The sequence below is a fragment of the Amphiura filiformis genome, chromosome 7 (genome assembly GCF_039555335.1).
Source record: "Amphiura filiformis chromosome 7, Afil_fr2py, whole genome shotgun sequence".
NCBI classification, from domain to species: Eukaryota; Metazoa; Echinodermata; class Ophiuroidea; order Amphilepidida; family Amphiuridae; genus Amphiura; species Amphiura filiformis.
This window is the reverse complement of record NC_092634.1, coordinates 54,728,543-54,738,522: the sequence shown is the minus strand read 5'-3', so window position 1 is coordinate 54,738,522 and position 9,980 is coordinate 54,728,543.

Genomic DNA, 9,980 nt, shown 5'->3' with positions numbered 1-9,980 from the left:
AAAGTGGAATTGAGTTCCATCAGGAATGGTCTTTTACTCTTATTTACTTCATAGAGTAGCTAGCAAAGGAGAATGTCCCTTGTCCTGGGACCAGGTCTAACTTTAGACCCGGTCTAACTCATAATGTGCATACGGACCTAAGAGTCTTACCAAGCACGTAATTGGGAACAGAATAGGTAGACCCAAATAATACCCAAGAATAATTCTACTAAACTACTGCCTCATCGTCGAGCAGTTTGACTCAACAGGCACTTGGCTGCATACAAAGTTAATAAATCATGGAACAATGAAAATCCAGTGAATTGACATCCACATTTCCCAGAGAGCCTGAAGGACAAACGCTTTAATGACTTAACATATAGGATATAATTCTAGCTATCTAGAAGATCTTCAAAAGTAGGCATTGTCAGTGCTTCTTGGATCTGGACTCCCTGAAAACCATAATAGTCTTACTATACAGGAGCTCTGATTAGTTTACATCATAATTATTGAGCCATATTTTTCAGTAACTAAACTTCAACAGTTACAACCTACTCAAAACTGATACCAGCCTTTTATCAACTTTATGATGACTAATTGCGCAATGATCCCAAGAACCTTCATAACATCAACATTCTAGCATTCTCCTTTGTGTCAATGGACAGATTCCAGCAAATCAAGTACATGTATGATGACATTTGTGACAGGCCTACTCATTTAAAGTAGCAGAATCTTTCTCATATATGAAGCCACAAAGATAAAGATGATCGATGATGTCCTGTTCCGGGTTTCAGAAGCAGAAGGGAGACAGTTTTACCTTTGGGGAATGTGATCTTACAGCTGAGCATGCCATAGGCCTATCTTCCATGGATCCAGAGAAGCTTGACAAACCACCGATCCAAAACCTTGCAGCTGTACGTATCTTGAAGATATGCAAGGGACACAAGTCTTTCACTTCTTAAATCAAGTGATGTTTGCAATTAAAAGATCATAGAAAACTGTGTGTGAAATATAATGCCGAAAACCTGAACCTCTATTTGAGGAATGTGATGTCTAAGGCAGACTGCGGCTGGATTAACAGACTTAAATGAAGCATTGCACTCTCTTCTAGACAAATAAAAAGTGATATTTATCCTCTAGCTGATAAGCTGTTTATGATATTGTCAACATATTGTATCAAACTCAGCATTTACAATACAAAATAATTATTAAACAGGCTCAAGAATCACAATTTTTTTCAGTTTCTATGATAATCTACTACATTAAGCATGTGCAAGGCTGCCGAATTCGGCAACCTTGTTACCAAATCTTCAGGGGGCATGTACAGGGGGGTTAATCTACTTAAATTTATTTTTAATGATCATATTCTTGTTTAGTATAGTCGATACCATATTTTCAGCAGCAATTCATAAAAATTTGGAATTATCACACCCCCCTAATGGTATACGTATATGACTTGCCTTTTGGGGTGCTTTTCGCCCATTTTTGTAAAGCGATGGTTGGGTTTTCACCACAGACGAAAGCGCCCAGTAGGCCTACATTGTGTATTTTTAGAAACATGTTGGTAAAAGTACCCAATTTGGGCAAAATTGGTTGCTTTTTCAAGGAAATTGGTATATAGTGATGGGTTGAAAATTAAGGCCAAAATTACGTTTAAGATAATGGCGACGTTTTGGAGTCCGACAGGAAGAATCACGTACAAATTTTGGAAGAGAAACCACCCCCAACATCTAGTCTGGTTGTTTGTTTGTTTGCTTGCTTATATTAGACAATTAAAATGTCCGCATTACTATTGATGTCATACGTATTAGAAAATGCCGTCAGTGAATTTTGCACTCCGTATAACCTTGAATATGCTATTTGCTAATATACTTTTCCAATCGGACATTTGAATTACTGTTGTAAGAGTAATTAGCCAATCACGGTTCGGTATTTTAATGACGTCATATGTCTTGGGAAATGGCTCTATTGGATTCCACAGTCCTTAAGGGGTCGGTCTGTATTGTCTCAAATATCTCCGAAATGGGAGAAAACTGCCATGTTTGCTGTGAAATTTTGCCTAGCAATATCTATCTCAGGTGCAAAATTTATGGTGCACATGAAAGAATGAAGTCTTTAGATTAATATTTTAGCAATCTTAATATTATTAGTTGATAGCAAATTCTTCAAATATGCCTGTACATATAACGACGCATAACAGCCCACGCAGTTTTTTATAGGTGAACTTTTTTCGAGCGGTCCGTGTTGGACGATGACCCTATCTTTTTGCTGAGGTATTTACAGGACCTTGAAATACGAATTATGATAGATATTTGCGACTTCGGAATACAACGAAGGCATGTTTGAAGCTCGTCAATACACAAAATACTACCTGATTTTACACTCTCGTCGACCACTGTCTGGCGCATGTTATTTTGTTACTCTAAATTCAACAAAATTCCAATTTTTTCAGGCTAAAAGACTTCTAGAGATACCATCCTACATGTCCATGTTCGATTTATGGTAATACAATTAACCAATTTTTAAATATCAATTTGTTTGGATTCACGGAAGCCATATTTTGTACATTTTCGACAGTAACGAGTTAACGCCAATTTTGGTACAAATTTGTCAGTTTTGCCAAAGTTATTTATCCGGTTAACTAACGAATACCAAGGTTCATAGGCGAGCTAATAGCGCTATGTTATTTAACTACTTTTACTTACGATTATTTTCATGATTCCGTTTGAGAACAAATTAATATAATTCCTTATGGGTCTCCAACTTCCCCTGTCTTCAAGCTTCTTCACACGACTATAATTGAAGACCGAATTGAAAAGACTAGTTTGCGTATGACGTCCTGTCAACCAGACCAAAAATGCCGTACTGCGCAGGTCAGTAACCAATCACGTCTCGCCTTTGCCCTGACGTCAGACGCAAACTAGTCTTTTTAATTCGGTCTTCAATTATAGCCATGTTTTATGGAGTGTTGCCAGGCATGAGTCAAAAGCAAATTGGGACAAATCGGCACTAAATATGGCCCGTAACTACATGAATATAGAGAAAGGCGCTATAACTGATAATAGCGATATTAGCGCTCTTTTTTATACTAGACGCAATTGCGCTATTTTGTCATTCGTTTCTACACATAATTGCGATAATAGCACTGCTATTATCAAAAAGTGCTAATTTCGCTATTATCAGTGTGTAGAAGAAAATCAGTTTGGTGAAAATGGCTCTTAGACAAAATTGCGCAATTATGCAATTTTCACTTTACCCCACCACTCAAGTGATAATAGCGCTATTTCGCTATTTTCAAAAATGGCCTTTAGACAAAATTGCGCAATTATGCAATTTTCACTTTACCCACCACTCAAGTGATAATAGCGCTATTTCGCTATTTTCAAAAATGGCCTTTAGACAAAATTGCGCAATTTTGCAATTTTCACTTTACCCCACCACTCAAGTGATAATAGCGCTATTTCGCTATTTTCAAAATGGCCTTTAGACAAAATTGCGCAATTTTGCAATTTTCACTTTACCCCACCACTCAAGTGATAATAGCGCTATTTCGCTATTTTCAAAATGGCCTTTAGACAAAATTGCGCAATTATGCAATTTTCACTTTACCCCACCACTCAAGTGATAATAGCGCTATTTCGCTATTTTCAAAAATGGCCTTTAGACAAACTTGCGCAATTATGCAATTTTCACTTTACCCCACCACTCAAGTGATAATAGCGCTATTTCGCTATTTTCAATATGGCCCTTACACAAAATTGCGCAATTTTGCAATTTTCACTTTACCCCACCACTCAAGTGATAATAGCGCTATTTCGCTATTTTCAAAATGGCCTTTAGACAAAATTGCGCAATTATGCAATTTTCACTTTACCCCACCACTCAAGTGATAATAGCGCTATTTCGCTATTTTCAAAATGGCCTTTAAACAAAATTGCGCAATTATGCAATTTTCACTTTACCCCACCACTCAAGTGATAATAGCGCTGTTTCGCTATTTTCAAAAATGGCCTTTAGACAAAATTGCGCAATTATGCAATTTTCACTTTACCCCACCACCCAAGTGATAATAGCGCTATTTCGCTATTTTCAAAAATGGCCTTTAGACAAAATTGCGCAATTTTGCAATTTTCACTTTACCCCACCACTCAAGTGATAATAGCGCTATTTCGCTATTTTCAAAATGGCCTTTAGACAAAATTGCGCAATTATGCAATTTTCACTTTACCCCACCACTCAAGTGATAATAGCGCTATTTCGCTATTTTCAAAATGGCCTTTAGACAAAATTGCGCAATTATGCAATTTTCACTTTACCCACCACTCAAGTGATAATAGCGCTATTTCGCTATTTTCAAAAATGGCCTTTAGACAAAATTGCGCAATTTTGCAATTTTCACTTTACATCACCACTCAAGTGATAATAGCGCTATTTCGCTATTTTCAAAAATGGCCTTTAGACAAAATTGCGCAATTTTGCAATTTTCACTTTACCCCACCACTAAAGTGATAATAGCGCTATTTCGCTATTTTCAAAAATGGCCTTTAGACAAAATTGCGCAATTTTGCAATTTTCACTTTACCCCACCACTCAAGTGATAATAGCGCTATTTCGCTATTTTCAAAATGGCCTTTAGACAAAATTGCGCAATTATGCAATTTTCACTTTACCCCACCACGCAAGTGATAATAGCGCTATTTCGCTATTTTCAAAAATGGCCTTTAGACAAAATTGCGCAATTTTGAATTTTTCACATTACCGCACCACTCAAGTGATAATAGCGCTATTCCGCTATTTTCAAAAGTCGAAAATGCGTATCTGTCTGACCTAACACGTAGCGGAATCGAAATGCGTAAACATTAGACGTAACAGTTCTGCACCCTTGCGTTGGTCCAGAATTTCGAATCGGCAATAAAAATATCCGATCTTTCCGATCAAAAACACAAAGTTACAAGTTTAAACATACTATTGTATTGACAAAATACAATATTGCCAAACAATATAGAATAGAACTTTCCACGTTAAGTTGTCACATTATTGCAGGAAATACGGTTACCAAACATTGGGAAAGTTCGCAATGCAATTCCCATTCGAACGTGTGGGAAACTGAAAGTGCATTATAATAAGACAGGCTATCTTTTGATTCGCGTGATAGACACTTGTAAGGGTAACAGTAAGGAATGTGTGTTATTAACTGCAATGTCAATGAAAACAAACGAAGTTACCTACTTTGAATACATTAGGCTTTCGTTACATTCTTGTATGTTTTTGTTTGTTTACTCATCGTGGAGCTGCATGTGAAAGGTTCCGATTATCATGATTGTTTGTTTACGATCATGTGATGAATCATGTGATTAAACGGGACTGTCACCATTTTGTAGAGTGGGGGCGCTATGTTTATTTAATAATAACAGACGATGCTGGACATGACATGTGTGTTTTGTCGTGTTTTATAGTTTATGTTGTAGTCATTTTTTCGGATAAGCCGTCGTCGTGGTCTGCAATAATGATGAGGCCGTCGGCGTGGTGGGAGGGCTAAAATTGGTAAATGGCGTTTCAAAAATAGTTGCCCCAATGTTTGGCCCCTTCCATTTTGTTCCATTGCAAAGTCGTTGATGAATATTTACGCGGTTACTTGGTGTGTAGGCCTATTTTTGTCACTTTATGTACAAATTTTTTCAATGTGTGTGTGTACAATTTATATGCAATGGAAATAAACTATATTGCCTTTTGGTTTGGTTTCAGTGTTGAAGGGGCTGTGTAATAATTGTGACAGGGTTCCTCTCCCGGGGGAGTTGCCAAAGGCATGTAAAGAAGTCTATCTTAGTGTCGTCATTAGGTTTTCTACCGTGTTTCTAATTCCTTCCTTCCCCTTGCTGGATATGGTTATGTCGCCCGGGGCCCCCTCCCCTCCGGCACATGCATAAAGTGTTCGCAAAGTTGTAGCAGTAGGCCCAAATAGTCTTGATCTTGATTTATATTGCAAAGGGGGGTGAAAATGTGCATAGACCTTATTCAGTGTTTCTGTAGGCCTACTGTTTAATCTTGGTGGGTGGATCTCTGGAATGTGGAAATTCTATAATTTGGACGGGTTTCAAAATTTGGAATAAATTTGTAAGGGCTGTGCAATATCTATGAGCCCTGGGGGAGGGTAAAATTGGGGGGGCAAGAAATTTTGGCGACCAAAAGGGGGCAAGCAATTTTGGCAAGCCGAGAGGGGCGGGGCAAGCGATTTGATCCCCTATTTGTCTTGCCAAAATTTCAGACCCCTGGTTGACCTACTTCCGATATCATGATTTAATGAAACACCCCTAGGCTATAAATAAAGATATACTGTAAGCAAAACGTTAAGAAAGTAGGCGCCAATACCCGTCAACCCAATTTCGCGAACAAGTAAATGGTAGATTATCGCGTCCGACCACTGCTGCATTGGCGTTAATCAGATGGTGCTCCTAATTAAAAAGGAATAAGAATTAATGGCCCCTTCCATAGAAGACAAACATGTCGCGATTTGTATAGTCGCATCCATTTGCATGAAAAGTGTGATGATCTGTCTGAAGGTAGACTGTTAAACGATATCGCAAGTGTGTGTTATTTCAATATAATTAGGATAAAGAGAGTGGAATATCGAGTGTCGCAAATGTTAATATTAAGGTGGGTGCGACTCTGTCTTAGACTTTAGTACAGGGATCGATCTATACGATGATTATTTTCGGCAGGTTGACATTTAAAATACACGTAACCGATGCACCACGCATTTGAATAGCAGAGCGGTACTGCACAGTGCCGCTTGTTACCTGTCCATGATGATGATTATTATGATACTTATAGACGTACATCATCATTCATGAAAATGGCAAATGCACTAATGCTGCCGATATTCGGCTGTTCCATCTTGCGACCTCGCACACGAAGAGGACACTTACCATTGTTATTGCACTCAATGGGAGAAATCACAAAACATGACATAAAAGAAAGGTATTTGGATACAAAACATGCAAAAGTTGTATTTATGACCAGGGAAATTGACTTGATTTCCCAGTGAACTAATTTTGCAATAACATACACGCAGCAGCCCAAAAGTTTCGAGAACATGCTGCAAGTGGGACCGAAACGGAACATGCTCCAAGTCATGGATTAAACGGAATAATTACCAAAGACAAGGCAAATGAGTGGTATTTTTGTTTTGAAAAATTGACTTTCAACTGAAAGGCCCTGTACAAAGCATTAGGGATTTTGCAATGTCCCCTTTCAGAACCGTGACAAGTGGGTAAATGCAATAGATGGAAAAACCCGTTCGGCTGCTGCATGTATGTTATTAAGAAAAATAGAAACACATTTTGGCCGTAAATCCCCAGATGTGAAGGAAATGCGTAACCATCAGACCTAACACGTCAGACCTAAGAGTTCACACTTTCTTACTTGCCCTGCGGGGCTCTTCCGTTTTGGTCCCACTTGGAGCACGTTCTCGAAACGTTTCCGCTGCTGCGTGTATGTTATTAAAGAAATCAGCAGTTCAGTTTCTTTCTTACCCTGCGGGGCTCTTCCGTTCTGGTCCCACTGGGAGTATGTTCTCGAAACGTTTGGGCTGCTGCGTGTATGCGTAAACGTTGAACAGTAGAATGAAGAGGTAAAGTGAAATTCTCAAAATTTCTCAATAACAGTTCGCACTTAAACTGCATAAACATCAATTTCTTAAGAAAGACCTAACACATCAGACCTAACAGTTCACACTTCCTTACTTGCCCTGCGGGCTCTTCCGTTGTGGTCCCACTGGGAGCATGTTCTCGAAACGTTTGGGCTGCTGCGTGCATGTTATGAAAAAAATTAGCAGTTCACAGTTTCTTTCTTGCCCTGCGGGGTTCTTCCGTTCTGGTCCCACTTGGAGCATGTTCTCGAAACGTTTGGGCTGCTGCGTGTATGTTATGAAAACAATTAGCAGTTCACAGTTTATTTCTTGCTCTGCGGGGCCCTTCCGTTCTGGTCCCACTTGGAGCAAATAGAAACACATTTTGGCCGTAAATCCCCAGATGTGAAGGAAATGCGTAACCATCAGACCTAACACGTCAGACCTAAGAGTTCACACTTTCTTACTTGCCCTGCGGGCTCTTCCGTTTTGGTCCCACTTGGAGCACGTTCTCGAAACGTTTCCGCTGCTGCGTGTATGTTATTAAAGAAATGAGCAGTTCAGTTTCTTTCTTACCCTGCGGGGCTCTTCCGTTCTGGTCCCACTGGGAGTATGTTCTCGAAACGTTTGGGCTGCTGCGTGTATGCGTAAACGTTGAACAGTAGAATGAAGAGGTAAAGTTAAATTCTCAAAATTTCTCAATAACAGTTCGCACTTAAACTGCATAAACATCAATTTCTTAAGAAAGACCTAACACATCAGACCTAACAGTTCACACTTCCTTACTTGCCCTGCGGGGCTCTTCCGTTGTGGTCCCACTTGGAGCATGTTCTCGAAACGTTTGGGCTGCTGCGTGCATGTTATTAAAAAATTAGCAGTTCACAGTTTCTTTCTTGCCCTGCGGGGTTCTTCCGTTCTGGTCCCACTTGGAGCATGTTCTCGAAACGTTTGGGCTGCTGCGTGTATGTTATGAAAAAAATTAGCAGTTCACAGTTTATTTCTTGCTCTGCGGGGCCCTTCCGTTCTGGTCCCACTTGGAGCATGTTCCCGAAACGTTTGGGCTGCTGGGTGTATGTTATTAAGGAAATTAGAATCTGGAAATTGCAAAATGTAGGGCAAAATTGCGCCATTTTGTGGAAATAGCGGAATAGCGCAATTATCACTTGAATGAGGAGGTAAAGTGAAAATCTGAAAATTGTGTCATTTAGCGCAAAATTGCGCAATTTTTTTGAAAATAGCGGAATAGCGCAATTATCACTTCAATAAAGAGGTAAAGTGAAAATTTGAAAATTGCGCAATTTAGCGCAAAATTGCGCAATTTTTGAAAATAGCGGAATAGCGCAATTATCACTTGAATGAAGAGGTAAAGTGAAAATCTGGAAATTTGAAAATTGCGCAAAATTGCGCAATTTTGTTGAAAATAGCGGAATAGCGCAATTATCACTTCAATGAAGAGGTAAAGTGAAAATCTGAAAAGTTTCATAATTGCAATGTTGACTTCATAATTGCGCTAATTTCAAAATGGGGTTGATAATTGCGCTAATTTGAACAAGTTATTATCATAATTGCACTATTTTCATCATAATTGCAACGTTGAGTTCATAATTGCGCTAATTTCAAAATGCAGTTGATAATTGCGCTAATTTCAACAAGTTATTGTCATAATTGCGCTATTTTCATTGAGCATTGTGAAAGATTCATAATTGCAATGTTTAGTTCAAAATTGCGCTAATTTCAAAATGGGGTTGATAATTGCGCTAATTTGGAAAAGTTATTATCATAATTGCGCTATTTTCATGGAGCATTTTGAAAGTTTCATAATTGCAACGTTTAATTCATAATTGCGCTAATTTCAAAAGATGGTTGATAATTGCGCTAATTTCAACAAATTCTTATCATAATTGCGCTAATTTCAAAGCCTCACATTGATAATTGCATATTAGCAGTCAGTGTTGCTATTCTGTGTTAATATCGCTATTGTCAGTTCCAGCGCCTTTATGTGAATATATCACCCAAATGTCCATGTTATTTAGGGTACAATGTTAATGTAAATAAATTGTAATATACAATTTTAAAACAGTGTTTAAAATGTTCTAAGGTGCGTATGCGCGATTCTTTCTCCCATTTGAGTTTTAATGTATATACCTATAATGTATTGACAATCAATTCATAAGAAGCCCAAAGTTAATACCAACGCTGCAGCGCTGGAAACACGGTCAATTCTGTGAAAGGATTTGTCATGAAATCGTTCCGCTTGATTTATCATGTCTATTAATGTGACAAAGGAACAGGTCTCTAGTTTGATTCCACAACCATTCAAACCGATCTCATGTTTTATTGTATCATCGTGTATTAAAACAGGAAGGCTATGTCA